Genomic DNA, 16,836 nt, shown 5'->3' on the forward strand with positions numbered 1-16,836 from the left:
GGTCTCCTGGGGGCAACCAGACGTGGTCTCCCTCTCACTGTGCTTAGAGAGGCATCAGCTTCACCTCACTGATGATCCCCAACAAGGGTGAAACACGTGTATGGGGTTGCTGGTGGTACTCTAGTTCAGGTTGGAATTGCCATTGCATTTCGGTGCTGGACTGCCCCTGGGCAGGACAAAGACTGATATGCAAATGGATATTTCCCATCTGTGAAAGGCACAGTGAGTAAAAGCAGTGGCTGCGAACTCTCAAGCGGTTAATAACCACTGAACAGGTTATCAGGCCTTGTTCTGTCGAGAGAGGGGCGCCCGCTACCTTTGCAAACTAAATTTCAAGGAACCTGGGATTGGTAACCCTAGGTCTCCTGGGGGCAACCAGACGTGGTCTCCCTCTCACTGTGCTTAGAGAGGCATCAGCTTCACCTCACTGATGATCCCCCACAAGGGTGAAACATGTGTATGGGGTTGCTGGTGGTACTCTCGTTCAGGTTGGAATTGCCATTGCATTTCGGTGCTGGACTGCCCCTGGGCAGGACAAAGACTGATATGCAAATGGATATTTCCCATCTGTGAAAGGCACAGTGAGTAAAAGCAGTGGCTGCGAACTCTCAAGTGGTTAATAACCACTGAACAGGTTATCAGGCCTTGTTCTGTCGAGAGAGGGGCGCCCGGTACCTTTGCAAACTAAATTTCAAGGAACCTGGGATTGGTAACCCTAGGTCTCCTGGGGGCAACCAGACGTGGTCTCCCTCTCACTGTGCTTAGAGAGGCATCGGATTCACCTGACTGATGATCCCCAACAAGGGTGAAACACGTGTATGGGGTTGGAATTGCCATTGCATTTCGGTGCTGGACTGCCCCTGGGCAGGACAAAGACTGATATGCAAATGGATATTTCCCATCTGTGAAAGGCACAGTGAGTAAAAGCAGTGGCTGCGAACTCTCAAGTGGTTAATAACCACTGAACAGGTTATCAGGCCTTGTTCTGTCGAGAGAGGGGCGCCCGCTACCTTTGCAAACTAAATTTCAAGGAACCTGGGATTGGTAACCCTAGGTCTCCTGGGGGCAACCAGACGTGGTCTCCCTCTCACTGGCCCTCATTACGACCCTGGCGGGAATCGAAAAACGATGGCGGAAATGTAATACCGCCATCGAATACCGCTCGGTGCGATCATGACCCGTCACCGCAAAGTACGATGCCATTAGCGACACCGTAGTGAACGCCAACGCTAACTGCACCAAGTACGCGCACGCGCGCCATGCAAAACCGTAATTACCACCATGGCGCAACGGTACGCGAATTCTGACCCTAGCGGACATTTACTTAACGCCATCAAGCATGGCGGAAAGTACCATTCCGCCATGGTGAGAATTACGGCATCGTGAACCAACCGTAAATGGCCCTACTGAGTGCCTGTACACCACTCCCTGCCCACATTGCACAACTCCTCGTAGGTGCAATGAAGTCACACAATGCAACCAGTGAAATGTACAAGTCACCCATGCATGCCAACGAACAAATGAATGTAGGGGCTCCAAGTGCCTTGTGAGTGGCCATCCATATTTGGCATGTCACCATTGCCGTACCGATGCACCACAGGCATGTGAAGGTTCAAGTACAGCAATATGAACTGAAATATAAGACAAAACAACAACAGGCCCCCATCGCTTGACACCAGTGTAAGGCAACATTCAAAGCAGTATCCTGAGGGAGACTGCACCAGCCCTGTACTCTTGCCAGTAAACAAACCAACCATCAGCATAAGCATGTACCACACAAGTTGGCAGAGTGACTGAGCAGCCAGGCTCATCCCAAGAGGGGCCAATGGGAGCTGCAGGGCACAGATGGCACGAATACAGAAGCTATTCCAATGCACATGACCTCAGTCTCCCTCCAAGAAACGCACGCAAACACAGGCACCTGTGACCAGCCATTTTCTGATAATCACATCAATCCACCAATCCACCTGGCTGACCGGCATCTGTTACACAAAAGCTAATCCCCCGCCCCTGAGCATGACATCATTAAAACAGTCAAAATGGCTGCCCCTATCCCTGACCTTACTGGGCTTCGTAGGCAAACGCGGCCAGTACAGTACCACGCAACTATACTCAGAAGCCGGAACCCAATGCAGATCTTCTCACAATACATCGCTCCACAAATAGGAATATGCTACATTACTTGCAAAGAATAACGCTACACGGTTAATATCTGAATAAAATATTAATGCACATCAAATTCACCAAGCCCATACAGCTATTAGGTCATAAACTCCAAAATATTTTTCATTACTGTGGGCTGCATCCGCAATAAATGACCAGCTTCTTCTTGTGTGACGCCCTGTTCCTTCATGGTACACAGGGGCTACATCCACGTTCAAAAAGGCAACATGGAAGCGCCTAGAACCGCAGGGCCGTCCCATTAGGTAGGCACTAGTCCAGCTAAAAGGTTGATATGTTGCTCCTAGCCACTAGTACTGCGTAAGGGCATGTGGCCCATTGGCGATCGTCCCATAAGATCGTAATGGTGCTCCACTGATTAACTCGAAGCAGCAGGTGTCGGGAGTAAAAGCCATCTGCAGGAGTGGCATACAGATGGCAGCGGCAAAAGGGGAGGAGATACCTGTCACCCAAATGAAATGAAAAAGAATAGTATGGGCATCAGAACTTCATTTGTATTACTCACTTCAATGATCACACTAAATCTACAGGCATATGCATGCTAGCCCACTCAAAAGGATTATTTCCACCTAAAAATCACTTGCGAATCATAACCATATAAATCGAGGTGAAAACACTATTACAAACGAGTGTTTGTGTGCATGCGTCTGTTAAAACAGAATCCATTAGATGGGATTAGTAACGTGCATAGACACAAGTGTTTGAAGGCGCGTCGAGACAGGGAGGGTTCAACAAGGGCAGATAGACGATGGTCCCACTATGGCAGCTCTGCATCACATAGCGCAGGGGAAGGGGATAGATTCCAAAAAGCCATATACATGGCAAACTCTCAATTAAATCATCTGTCCATGCATCCATACATCATTCCCTCATCCCGGTATAAAAACGCCTGATTATTTACTCACATAACATTTGAAATTTCCATTGAGTCTGTGCGTAATGCAGTCTGCAAAATCCACTGTGCTCCAGCCCGGAATTCTAGTGATGTGAAGTAACATGTATTTGGGAACGTCCTGCCTTATCGTCCACTACGCTATTGCGCATCCCATACTATTCATATCAATCATTGCATTCTCGCCATGGCCCCTGTCCCAAGGACATTAAACAATAGAACGTTATATTTGCAGTCAGACCTGTGGGCGTCTCCTCGCCGCTAGCTGAAAACCGAAAGCGCTGTCCTTCGAATTCCTCATTTGCAACATCACGTCGAAAAGGCATCTGTGACCGCTCGAAATCACAAATTCATCCATGTAGTGCGGCAGTGTGTGAAAATGGCAACTGGCTTCACTCACAAATGGGACGCCCCACCCGTCGGTGAACCTCGGTACAGTGCTGCATGAGGGTCCACCGTTAATCGAGTACTACATTCCACTGACCCTTCACAAGTTTGTTCGCGACTGCAAAGATTGTATGTGAAACAATGGGACCATAGCAGAATGAACATATAAACCAATATTACACTGCCATCGGGATTAAATACATGATTGTAATAGCAAGATGCCATGCGTCACATTGCAGCGTTGTGTGCGGGACGTGCTCGCCCAAAGGGGATTGCAGCTGGCACAGGTGGAATGAATCACCACAGGTGGAGGCTATACAGCCTGAAAACACATAAATTGCACACCCAACCCCCTCCCACAACCACACCCACTCCAAAATGCTACCGGCAGGACTAGCGATGTTGGCCCTGGGGGACCTGATAGCACTGCAAGTACTCCAACTTCAAGAAGAAGACGAACACCAACTACTACAACAACCGGCCGCACAGAGGAGACGCAGGAGGAGGAGGAGGGCAAGGCAGGGCCAGCAAGGCCCACCAGCACAGCCACTACCACCACGCAGGCAGCCCGCAATCCCACGCCTCCGAGCTCATCCGTTCAACCTCACTGCTGAGCAGATCCACACCCTCTACCGTTTGGACCGGGACACCATAATCGCCATTGTGAACATGACACACGCTGACCTTGTCAGCATGATAGATAGCCCAACCGCCATCCCACCCCTACTGAAGGTGGTGTCTGTACTCCACTTCCTGGCCACAGGCACCTACCAGCACACAGTCGGACAGTTGCATGGCATTTCACAGCCACTGTTGTCACGGACACTATTGCAAGTGCTCGATGCCCTCCTGAAGCACGCAGACGACTACATCTCTTTACCACGCTCGGAGCAGGAGATTACAAACACAAAAGTGGGATTCCATGCACTTGCCGGCATACCGGGTTGCATTGGTGCCATCGACTGCACCCATGTGGAATTGGTTGTCCCACATGCCATGGAGGTCCAGTACTGCAACCGGAAACAATATCATTCTCTTAATGTACAAATGGTGTGTGACTCCAACAGGATCTTTACACATTGTTGTGCCCGATTTCCTGGATCAACCCATGATTCTATGGTCTTGAGGAACTCTACAATACCACGCTACATGGAGCGACACGCAGGGAACAGATCCTGGCTACTCGGTGAGTCTCATTTCATGCATGATAATGTGGGGTATGTGATGCGGCAATGACTTGGCAGGAAGGGGGGGGGATGCGTACGTAGCAATGTCATTCCACAAACATCCTTTATTGTCCACATACAGGTGATGCCGGGTATCCACTGAAGAGATGGCTCCTTACACCACTCCGGAACCCACAGAACCAGCATGAGGAGGACTACAACCATGCCCACTCACGTACCCGTGTAGTCATAGAACAGGCATTCGGCCTACTGAAGGCTCGTTTCCGCTGCCTCAGCAGGTCTGGCGGGGCACTCCTGTACCGCCATGAGAAGGTTGCAAAGATGGTCATGGCATGTGTCATGCTACACAACATGTGCGTACGTAGAAATGTGCCCATGCCCCCTGACGCAGAACTGCAAGCACCTGAAGATGGTCATGATGAGGGTGGGGATGTGGCAGCACCTCAAGGAGTCCGCGAGGCACAGGAGGCCCGTGAAATTCGTCAGAATATCATAGATTCATGCTTCTAGCACTCACGCCTGGTGGCTGATACATGGACACGGGACTTGTGGCACTGTGTGTGTCTGGAACATGCACAATGTGGACTGTACGCCTATAAAGGCCTCGTACACAAAGATCAATGTCCACACATCTCATTGGATGATTATGAAATGTTCATTGCATATGTGAAATTATATTACACACCCCATCGACCCGCCACCCAAGAAAGCCCAACACCCCCCCTCCACCCTCCTACCTCCCCCCCGAACACCAGTGTCCAAAGATGCTCATTGTCAGTGGGCAGACGCTATTGCAAGCCCCCTCTCCGGGTATCAGGGGCACCCCTCCCTGTGGAGCGCAGGTTCCTCCCAGATCTACGTTGGGGGCTGCCCTGGACGGAACTTGCAACGGATGATGTCTCTGCCTGCTCACGTCCATGCATGTCCCTAAGGGTTTGTGAGAGCTCAGTGAGCACACGGCGCACAGCGGCAAGTTCACCACATACGTCTTTGGACGTCGCATGCAGTTCCCCCCTCAGGCTCTCGGTGCTTCTCTCCATTTGTACCCTTAGTGTCTCTGTACTTCGCTCCATTTGTACCCTTAGTGTCTCTGTACTTCTCTCCATTTGTACCCTTAGTGTCTCTGTACTTCGCTCCATTTGTGCCCTTAGTGTCTCAGTAGATGTTTCTATGGCTGCCTTAGAACCCCCACATTCATCAGCATGCTCCTTGAGGAGCGTGGCCAGTTGCTGCTGTTGCACGATCACCTGGTCGAGGGACTGTTGCCTCTGCTGGGCCATGCCCATTTGCGGTGGTGTCACAGAGGGGCTGATCACCTCATGTTGCCTTGCCACAGGGCTTGTGGGGGATGGCCAGTCGTCGTCTTGTGGGTGCCCCTGCGTGGTATCCTCATGGTGTACGGGATGAAACAAACAGGGGGATTGAGACAGGTCATGGATGGGTCCTACATCGACAGCACCGTTTTCTGTGTCGGAGCATGCTGCCATTAATGCAGTGTCACCTATGGTGCTGCTGCCACCAGAAGCAGTGCCTTCTGTGGCATCCATTGGGGGGACCTGTGGTGCTGCTGTTGTGGGCATGCTGGCTGCTGGGGTGCCTGTTGAAGTCCCCTCCTGTGTGCTGCCACTTGATTTGTGCTGCTGCCGTGTCTTGGTCCGTGCAGCTGAGGTGGAGGGTCTTTGGCCGTTGGTCTTGGCCCTCTTTGCAGGTGTGCTGGTAGGGGTGTCCTGAAGCTCGTCGTTTGAATCGGACCCTGTGGTGGAGTAAAGGAGGGCAAGCGTTATTTATGGGTCTGTGGAAATTGGAATGGCAATGTATCACATGCATTGGGGTGGTACCTGAGGGTGATTTGGGTCAGAGCCTTAGAGGTGGTTTCATTTTTGTGTGGATTGAGGATGCAGTTGTTTTGCAGCCTGCAGTTAGGGTGTGCATGCTGCACGTGTAGAGGGTGTTTTTAGGATTTTTAATTATTTATGTATTTTATGTGACTTTTAGAGTGCGCTATCAGGCCAATGTATGTGGACGTTCTCCTGGACATGTGTTTCTGTGGACACATGGTACTTCACATGATTGGACATTGTGGATTTAGCATTGTTTTATTTGGCCCACCTACCTGATTCTTTGGTTGTCTGCACTCCTTTCTCCATCCCTCCGACTCCCTCTATACTCTCCATTCCAATGGTGGAGGCACAGATTTCTTCCCAGGGGGTCAACTTGATGGGTGATTCCGATCCTCCCCCGGTTGCTGTGGCAATGTTACGGTTGGCTGATAGTATGCTCCGTACGCGTATCCGCAAGTCGTCCCATCGCTTTCTGCATTGCTGTGGGTTGCGGGGTGCGGTCCCCACCGCACTTACCCGCTGTGCCACCAGGGCCCATATGGCCTTCTTGTTCGCAAGTGCCGTCCTGGTCATTTGCGTCGAGAAGACGACGGCAGCATTCTCCTGGAGGGTCTCTGTGAGCACGGTGAGTTCCTCATGGGAGAAGTGGACCTGCCGCTTGCGGTCGCACGCTTTTTTAGCAACTTTTCCCATTTTGTTTGTTTTAACTAGGGTGGCTAACGGGTTGGGATGTGTCTCAGGGTCGGATTTTTGATGGTTGTGTTGGGATTCTGATTTTATAGGTGTACGGCGTGCTGTTTCCCGTTCCGGCCCCATGTTTTCACTTCCGTTTCCGTATATTTACGGTCACCGTATTTTGCGATTACCGCTCATTACGGTGACCGCTATGATGGGTGGCGGAATTGCACCTAGGGCGCCGTACGACGGCGGTGAGGGGTGTTTTGGGGACATTTCCGCCATCGCGGACTTTGCACTTCCGCCATGGCGTAATGCTCGTGCCCGATGGGTCAGAATTAGCCGCACTTTACTCCATCGTGCAATGGCGGAAACGCTATTTACGCTATGGTGGTCAGGTCAGTTACTTTCCGCCAGGGTCGTAATGAGGGCCACTGTGCTTAGAGAGGCATCAGCTTCACCTCACTGATGATCCCCAACAAGGGTGAAACACGTGTATGGGGTTGCTGGTGGTACTCTCGTTCATGTTGGAATTGCCATTGCATTTCGGTGCTGGACTGCCCCTGGGCAGGACAAAGACTGATATGCAAATGGATATTTCCCATCTGTGAAAGGCACAGTGAGTAAAAGCAGTGGCTGCGAACTCTCAAGTGGTTAATAACCACTGAACAGGTTATCAGGCCTTGTTCTGTCGAGAGAGGGGGTGCCCGCTACCTTTGCAAACTTGATACACATTGGAAGAAGAAATTCAATGGCTCCTTCTACATGAAAGCAGGGTGTTCAAACACTGAAACTAAAAATGCTTACATGTGCGTTTTGCATGTTTTAAAGCAAGAAATGAGAAAAAGGGTCCCCAGTTAAAATTAAGACATCTGGGAAAAGAATTAGTGTGTGTTGACAAGATGCAATGTATCAATAAAGATAATATGCTTCACATGCGAAATACCAGTGATAATTGAAAAGAAAATGTTATTTTATTTCCATAGGCCAGAGGCAGACCCTATTTTTGATGGATGTTGGGCATACTTCACACATGATTCCCCACTGCAGGCCTTTTAGCCTTCCAGTCTGTAAAATTATAATTGTAATTGATTATTTATAATGCGCTTAATACCGAACAGATTTCTAAGCATGGATCTGGGATTCAAACCTGTGTTTCTCTGCGCCGTCCTGCTTCCAAGACGGGCACGTTGCCACTGAGTTATACTACCCATGGCAAAGGGTATCCCTTTGAAGCTAATGGATACCAGCTATTTATAACTACCATAACGTGTCTGTCAGCCCTGAATGGGGAAAAATACAAACAAATAGAAGGTTTTGAGATTAGAATTGTGGTCAACTTCAGATAACAGGACAAAGTGTCAGATGCCAGTATGGCCTTGTGGCATCACAGGCAGAGGTGAATGTTTTGCAGTATGATAATGATCTCCTCAGCCTACCAACTTCAAACAACAAAGAGGCTAATGGCTTTTACCCATGGCCTTAAAAAAACACAGTCCAGGAGACACTGGTCACATGCTTGCCAGGAATGGAAACTGGCTTAGAGAAAGGAGAACTAAGATTTGCATAAATGTGAAGATTTCACATCAGTTTAAATGGACTATAATAACTAGTGATTTTCTCAGCAACTATAAGTCACACTGCATCCATTCATATGTCACTGTAAAGATAATTTCAAGGCAATTTTGTTGAAATAGAAGTTATCCACATAAGACATATAGAATTGCAATAGCAAGCTAAAATGTGTTTCTGGATGCCCTGAAATGTCCTGAATCTAAGAATTAGCGACCTGATGGAGAGTAAATTGGGATGTGGAGAGTAGATTGCATGTTCATAACTGTTATACTTTTTGTATAAACAGCAAACAATTGCCACATGCCTGTGCAACATGGTGCAAACAGTGCTGTTGTTATATTAAATCCTCCAAGAATAGATGAAGCAGAATATATATAGGCATTTATTAGTAAATGCTAACCTTTGCCATGTAGGTACTTTTTTGCCAAAACTTTAACATGAAAATGGGAATTTCAAAAGGGTGTTGCAATATTTCTGTTCTAGACTCCTAAACAAATCCTTAGAGAGAGGCTGGACATGGGGGTGTAGAGAAATTAAGCTGCCCAATCCTGGTTGCAAGATAATAAATTGGCACCTCCTTAGATTATTACGTTTGTGGGTGTGGTGAGTGGTATATAAAGCGGATGCTCTATGAGAGAATGGGAGGGATTCTAAAATAAACTACCAAACAGCTGACAAAAATCACCAAAGGAGATCTGCTGAAATTGCATCTGGGTGTAGCTTGGAAGAGAGTTGGAGCTGTCTATTGTTGAGGAGACTAGAAAACAGTGACTTTGAGGCTTCCCTGGAACCATAGAGGGAGCATTGCTGTGGAAATCCATTGATTGAAGTTCCGGCTACAATCTTGTTTTTCCCTAAAAGCTAAGTCTTGCTCAGTTTCATTGAGTGCAGAACCCAGAGATTTCCAAAAGTAAGTACATTTTCCAACAAAATTTCAGCATGGGGATTTATTTAATTCACCCATTCCCTTTCATAGAGGGTGTGGGGAAAATTGTGAAGACCCATAACATATTTGATTGTATATTCATTTAATTAACTCCCAAATAGATTGACGCAGGGGGAGCTTGGAAGAATTCGAAACTTTCACCCTCTCTTCTAGCGGTAAGATACAAGATAGTCATTTAAAGTAATTGGTGTGGCTTGATTTTGCTGTTCACCCATGACTTCTCTAATGAGAAGGGGTGTCCCTTCCTAAAATGTAAATTCCCAACTGAACCCATGCCAAAACTTGTTTTTAAACAAAAGATATACTTGCCACCAAAAAGAACATTACAGCTGTCACCATCCCCAAACCTAGCTTTTCAAACCAAAAGATCCTTGTCCCTAAAATGAAAATTCCCCACTGAAAACCATTCCCCAACGTGCTTTTAAATAAAAGGTATTATTATCTTTAAAATGAAATTCCCAATTGTCACCACTCTTTCAACATTGTATTTAACCAAGGGGTGCCCTCTGCCCCACAAAAAGAAACTTTAAACTGCCCAACCTCCCCAACACAGGCCTTCATATGAAGGGGGGTCTGAAAAATCAAAATTCACAATCATCCCCATTTTACTGTCCAACTTCCTCAACAGAGGCCTTTAAGTGAAGTGGGGGTCAGAAAAACCAAACTTCTGCATTGTCCCCACTCCCTAGACCTGGCCTTTGAACAAAAGGGTGCTGCATGTCATTAATGCTTGAGTCTTTGGGACTGAAGGGGGGAAGTGCTTTGCAGAAGTGAGACCTAATGAATTCAACACTGAACTTGTGGTGTATGTCTTGTTTTTAAATTAACCCTACGTCTATTCCGAAGCAAAATGTTGGTTAAGTCCTATTTGCCGTATGCATTTTTGCAAATCTGTGATTTAAACTGCTAGCATTTTGAGTGTGCAGGGAACTCCATATAGCAAGCCTTGATGTGAACTATATTCCACAAATTGAAAATGGTGCTTTGCTTTTGATACTAAACCTCCCAGCCAGTGGTGTTGAAGATTATGTCCTAGCAGTGTGCCATATTATTATTATTGAAATTCAACATTCCACTGTCTTTATGGGAAAAGAGTGTTGACATGTTATTTAGCCTGTGTTCCATGTTTCTGAGACAAATGTAAATGTGGATTGTATGTAATTGAAGCTGTGTTTTCTGCCACAAAGAAGGTGGTGGCTATATGATCGAACAAAGATATTACTAATTGAGTTTAAAAATAAAATAAATATATATTCTTTCTATACCCCGGTCTGATTCTGTGGCTCACTTTGGGGGGGGGGGGGGAATTTATGCAGCACTATAGCAGTCTTCAGTAAGGCCAGCCCTAAAAAAACATAAGTGAGTGTTGTAGGGCTTCTCTTGATTGGGGGTGGAAAGGAATTCCCCAGGTTAAGGGTGGTCTATCAATATAATGCTACAGCTAGAGCTTTGAAGTGAAGTGGACCTTTGCATCATGAAGCCAACTATAATGAAAATGTATGGGGTAGTGGATAAAACAGCTGCAGAGCCACCACACACAGGGGAACATCCACATTAGTGACTTCTTATGCTTTGTACTCGCTGCCTTTTGTTCTTCTCCAAATCTTCTCTATGCCTCCCAGAAGGGCTGAATAGTACAACACCACCATGATCTAGCATTAAAGAGGGAATCAATGGGCAATTAGTATATATCCTGGGTAAAAATTCAGTGAGTGGGAGGCTGACATTACTAAACTGGATATCTGGCGAAAGCTCCATATATAATTTTGTGTTTTCCTGACTCTGGTTTACTGTCTTTCCCCAGACGTGTCTGCATTCACAGACACATTTGGGGCATAACTCCGTGATGTGCCATTAAGTGGCCCAAAGCCTCTCAGGGCCATGGTGCCCAAAAGGAAACCTGTTCCCTGCATAGGTAGCATAGTACAATTACCTGTGAAGTTCCACAAACTCAATAGCAGCTGAACACATGGAGGCTGAATCACTGTTTTCAAGCCAGGGACTGTGACACCCTGAAGTTCCAGGCCTTTATGTGTCAGTTTGTGGCACTCAACAATGAACGTTTGAAACCTTAATGAGAACCAACCTGCTGTGTCATGGAGATGTTCCTTCTGGGAATTTCCATACATTTGCAGTTCAACAGCTATCCTTTGTTCCTAGGAAAGTGAACTTTGCACGGATGTTGCGTACTTGATCATGGCTTCTGCCTGCCTCAGAACAGTAAGGCCTACAGAAATAGAGCTAGATCCTAACGGATACTTGAAGAGTGTCTGGGGAAATGGCTGAAATCCACATGTATGGGAAAGTTGGGGAAGATGCCTAGGAAAGTTCAATTTGGTGATTTGGTGGCTGACAAAAATATTGAAGGAATTCACTCCCCCGGAATGAAAGGTAAGAGTTCAAACAGCTGCCAAATTCCCTATTAAACATGAGAGTCTGCATCTGAACTTTGCCAAAGGACACAACGTTAAGGGATGACTGGCTGTGAGGAAAGAAGGCATAGCCATAAGGTACCATGCACAATCTCTGCCTGATTGCCTCTTACCAAGAGCAATCAGGTGACGAGGCTCTGCCAGTTCCCCCAGATGCAGGACTTCTCCTGCGAACAAAGGGAACTTTAGAACTGGTGCACCCTCACCTTGATAGAGTGGAAAGAGCTGGGTAGCATGTCAAAAGACACTCTGCTCTCAGCAAAAAGCTTGTTGCTCATCCAAAAGCACACCTGAAACAATAGGGTAGGAGCAGATGACAACTGAAGTAATTGTACAAGACTGAGTCAGAGGGGTTAAGGTCTGAGAAGCAATGAACAAGCAACAAACTCTGAAAGAACCAGTTTTTAATTTTTAGGGGTGCTTGCCAGGGCTCAGTCTTGGCACTTATTTCAGAGCCCCAATACTTTATTGTCTCCGACTCAGATTGATTATGCAGTAATGATAGCCAGTGCATCCATCAACCCAAATGAGCAGGAGCGAGCTGTAGTTGAACCCCAAATGTGTCAAAACTGGGGAGCAGCTATGGGTGGTGGCAGAAATGGTGGGGAACAGCCCACCTGCAATGTCACACGCAAGCAAGAAATTATTATGGTTCTGGCACTTATTTTCTTACAAATTAAGCACGGGAAAGAACTATACGATTTCCAAAAAGCTCTCATCATGCTTGAGCTGTATGTGCTGGGCTCGTGCACTTCCTTGCCTCTGGATAAGCTGCACCGCTTCCCAGCATCAGCCATTCATCTCGCTCTGATCCAGAACCTTCTCTTGAAGCCTGTTATACCAACTTGTTGGTAGAATTCCTGAATTTTAAGCAGAACTGTCACCGCACCATCAGAGACAAGGATCCAAAACCATTGGTTTCCGCTTTTGTGTGGACCAGAACTGTTGATAACTGGTGGCCAGATACCTACAAACACCAGCGGGTGTGGGGCTTCTGCGGATTTAGATCCCTGTAGAAAGGCACCCAGATCATTTCAACGAAGGACTTTCCATTAATAAAGGGCTTATAATTAGCATTGTGGGTACTGCAACTTCAGACCTAGTGTCGTGCTTAGCCAATGAGACATTGGGCATGCCTCCTGTTGATGCCAAAGAGAGAGTAACTCCTGATTTAACGTAAACATATCATGAAATGCCCAGAGTTGGTACAGTCTAACCTGGTACCAGAAGTACCCGATTTACTTTAGACACCCTAACTGGTAGGGTTGCAACCGGGAAGTCTTAACCAACTCTATTAAAAGACTCTTTCTAATGGAGGTGTACTTACCTGTAAGCTGCACATTCTTTAGGTTTTGCCACATGAGTATTATTTAATAACATCACCCCGTACAAATTCCACTACAGAATGTCATAGCATGTTATGCTATTTCTTTAAAGCAAACCGCTCCTCTTGTAAGAGTTAGCCACCTTACCAAAGCTTGCGTGACACTATTACTCCCTGAACACAGGGCTGTCTGGGTGTGTTAAGAAGGCTATTTTTCACCAGCGTGTGATTTGACATCAGTGTAAAACATTTAAGCCGGACACTATTCAGCATTTCTATATCTTACAGAATAGGGCGATCTCATTCGTGAATGCATTCAAACACATGCTTCCATTCAATGCAAAAATATCCCCATTTATGACATTTGACTAACTTGAACAAACATGCATTATGAAATCACAAAAATGGCCAAGCATAGAGACATCTTGTAAATCCTAGGCTTCTGGCCTCATCCATCAATTCCTCTTCCTCACTAATCTTCCACTCCATATGCACCACTACTCATCCATATGCTCTGACACGCAGGGGTGTTGCTAGGTCTGGAAAAGATCCAGGGGCTACATTAATGTTGGGACTGTCCAGACTCGGAGCTAGCTAGCCTTTTGGTTGTAGCTCCTGAGCTTCTATCCGGGGCTGCAACCAAAAGACCCAGGGATATAGCCCCCTCAACCCCCCCCAGCAACGCCTCTGCTGACATGTCACAGGTGTAGCTAAGCACAAACATTCAAATGAGTGCATCAATAGAGACTTACACAGATTTTCAATGTGGATATAAATTGATAGGAGAATAGGGTCTGCCCATGTCTGTGCCTGCTGCAGCCTTGTAGGCTCTGATTAGCTGTCAGATCTGTCTTTGCTGTTCCAGCATAAATATGAGCCTGTTCTTTCGAATCCTCGTGCTCCTTTATCCCAGAGCTACTGGAAGGCTATTTAAATGCACTTACCTCCTTTTCTATCAATATCCTCTGCATGTTACTCTTGTGATTACTCTGCCAATAGTATCTCACGATTCCCAGTTCTAGAATTTACAATTTCAGAGATATATGTCCATTCCTGTTGCTCTATTTTAGTAGCTTCTATCGTAGGCTGACCAGATTTTTAAAATAAAAAACCTGAAGGGGCAACGACATAGAACTAGGACTACAGTTTCAGCAGACATAAACACAAAAGAAGGACCAGCACACACATAAGACTCCTTTGAAACTGCAGTCCAATTTCTACATCATCAAAGTATGTGTTAATTGAAAGCTCAGAACTCTCACTTGAGGATATGAAATGCAAGCATGTAGTGCTGTGCCTGGCCAGATTTCGGCATTTGTCCGAGGGTTACCGGCAAAAACCATGCATCCCTCAAATCCTGGGACCAAGGGCAAAATACCAGGATGGTCCCAGGAAAACCGGGACATCTGGGCACCCTAGATTCTATAGTTACATCTATTGTTACATCTCTCAGTCCTCGCCTGCGGAATCACTGCCTTCGTTCCACTCGTATTGCTCTTCGTATTGCTGGGGTAGCGGGTCAATCAAGGAGTAACATTCATTCAGGTTTCCCTGTAGGAGAAAATTGCCCATATAATGGTTTTCAGTGGAGATTATTTATATAATTTTGGGACAGATTCTAAAGTAGCGCTGTCCAATCACTTTTGAAAAAGGTGATATTGCCACTTCACGTGGGGTGATATTTATGAAATATCTGCTTTTGTCTCATGAGTACACATTCAAGGAGTAAGGCGTCTTCCATTTTACATAAATTTCACTATATTGCATTTACACAATAAACATTAAAAATACATTAAAATGTACCATCTCAGTCGGATCACGCTCCTAAGTGCTTGCAATTGCAAACTCATACCAATTAAGCCGAGACTAATACAGTAAACAATCTTTCTGTCCTAAAAAACAATTATATGTATGTACACTCATTATCCATAACTTCTTTCCTAATGAACAAAACACACACACAAGGAGACAAAATGAAGGGAAGATACAAAACTATTATGTTACAGATGAGAATACGAGTTTACCGCCCTCTAGTCCCTTATCTAGTCAATTGTATGCGCTTCAACAAACAATTTCGAAACGTTACTGTTCTTTCTAATCCGATCTCTTTTAATAAATAACATTCTTTCATAGGCATAAAGGCTGTTTGTTTTCATGAAAGCCACAACCCCACTGCAAGTCCAGCATTATTTTTCCAATGTTTCATTTGGACTGTTTTGGCTATCAATATGCCCTTGTTGAGTCATAACTTAGTATTTGATAGCAATTTATTAAGCATTCAATGCCCAGAGACTGGGCAGTATGGGCAGTTATGTGCTGCGAAGCCTGACTTCGAGAGCAAAGTCAGGGTTTAAAGGGAGGGTTCGGGGCACATAACTGCCTGTGTTGACTCCAGCTGCAGCAATGATGCTACTAGCACTGCAATAACTGAAATGTAAGCAAAGAAATGCTGCACTGGCCTCCTGATCTGCAGCACCTTCTCTACAGTGGCATAGAGCAGTTTGAACAGGCACAGGTGCCCACCTGGCAGCTTCTATGACAGAAGAGTCACTATGGTGCAGAGGCTGCATTTAATATACAAACTTCGGTTCTAAAACCTTATATATAGGATGAACTCTCATTCTGGTGGCAGTTCAAACTATAAACACATGGGTATGGTGGCTGAAGATTTACTTATTATTAAAGCCACATCTGATTCATAGCAACCAAGTGTCAACCCTAGGATCGCAGACAGCTCTACGAGGCTGTGTGGATTCCAGGTTCCGGCCTGTCTGCATCACAGGAAAGGAGACAATAAGGCAAGTTGTCTGCCTTTCATGATTCTCTCAGAGGGAAGGTTACACCTTCTTGCCAGACTTGGGATCTCCCAGCTGAAGACAAAGGAGAACTTGCCATCAAAGAGGTAGGTACCTGGCAAAAGGCTGCCTCATACTAGACGGTTGCGCAAAGTAGAGCATTTGGAGTTGAAAGTTCAAAAGGGGGCAGAGTTAGGACAGCCAGGGAACACAGGTGAGTTGGGAGAAGGGCTCCTCCATTTTATTTTCTGTGAGCTTTTCTCTCCTTAAGGTCCCCTTCACTTCCTGCTAAACAAGGTACTCTGGGTAAGACCTAACAAGGCAAGCGACACTTGTCTCAAGGATGGGAAGTGGGCCTCTTAAAGCAGTCTTGCTTTCCACAAACCCCCTGTGGCCCTTTACCTCCTCCATTGAGTTAAAGAAGGAGACCTGCTCTACTGCCTACACACTACCAGGGCACTTTTGCGTTAACTTGCTGTGGACCCGGATCTGCCCCTTTGCTTCCAAACCTCCTTAGGCTGTGAGAGCAGAACCTGAAACGACTCACCTTATCCTAGATACTCTGCAGTGGGTCTCAGATCATATGGAGAGCCAGGACAGC

This window comes from Ambystoma mexicanum, chromosome 5p (assembly GCF_040938575.1).
Source record: "Ambystoma mexicanum isolate Mex_15411 chromosome 5p, UKY_AmexF1_1, whole genome shotgun sequence".
Taxonomy (NCBI): domain Eukaryota; kingdom Metazoa; phylum Chordata; class Amphibia; order Caudata; family Ambystomatidae; genus Ambystoma; species Ambystoma mexicanum.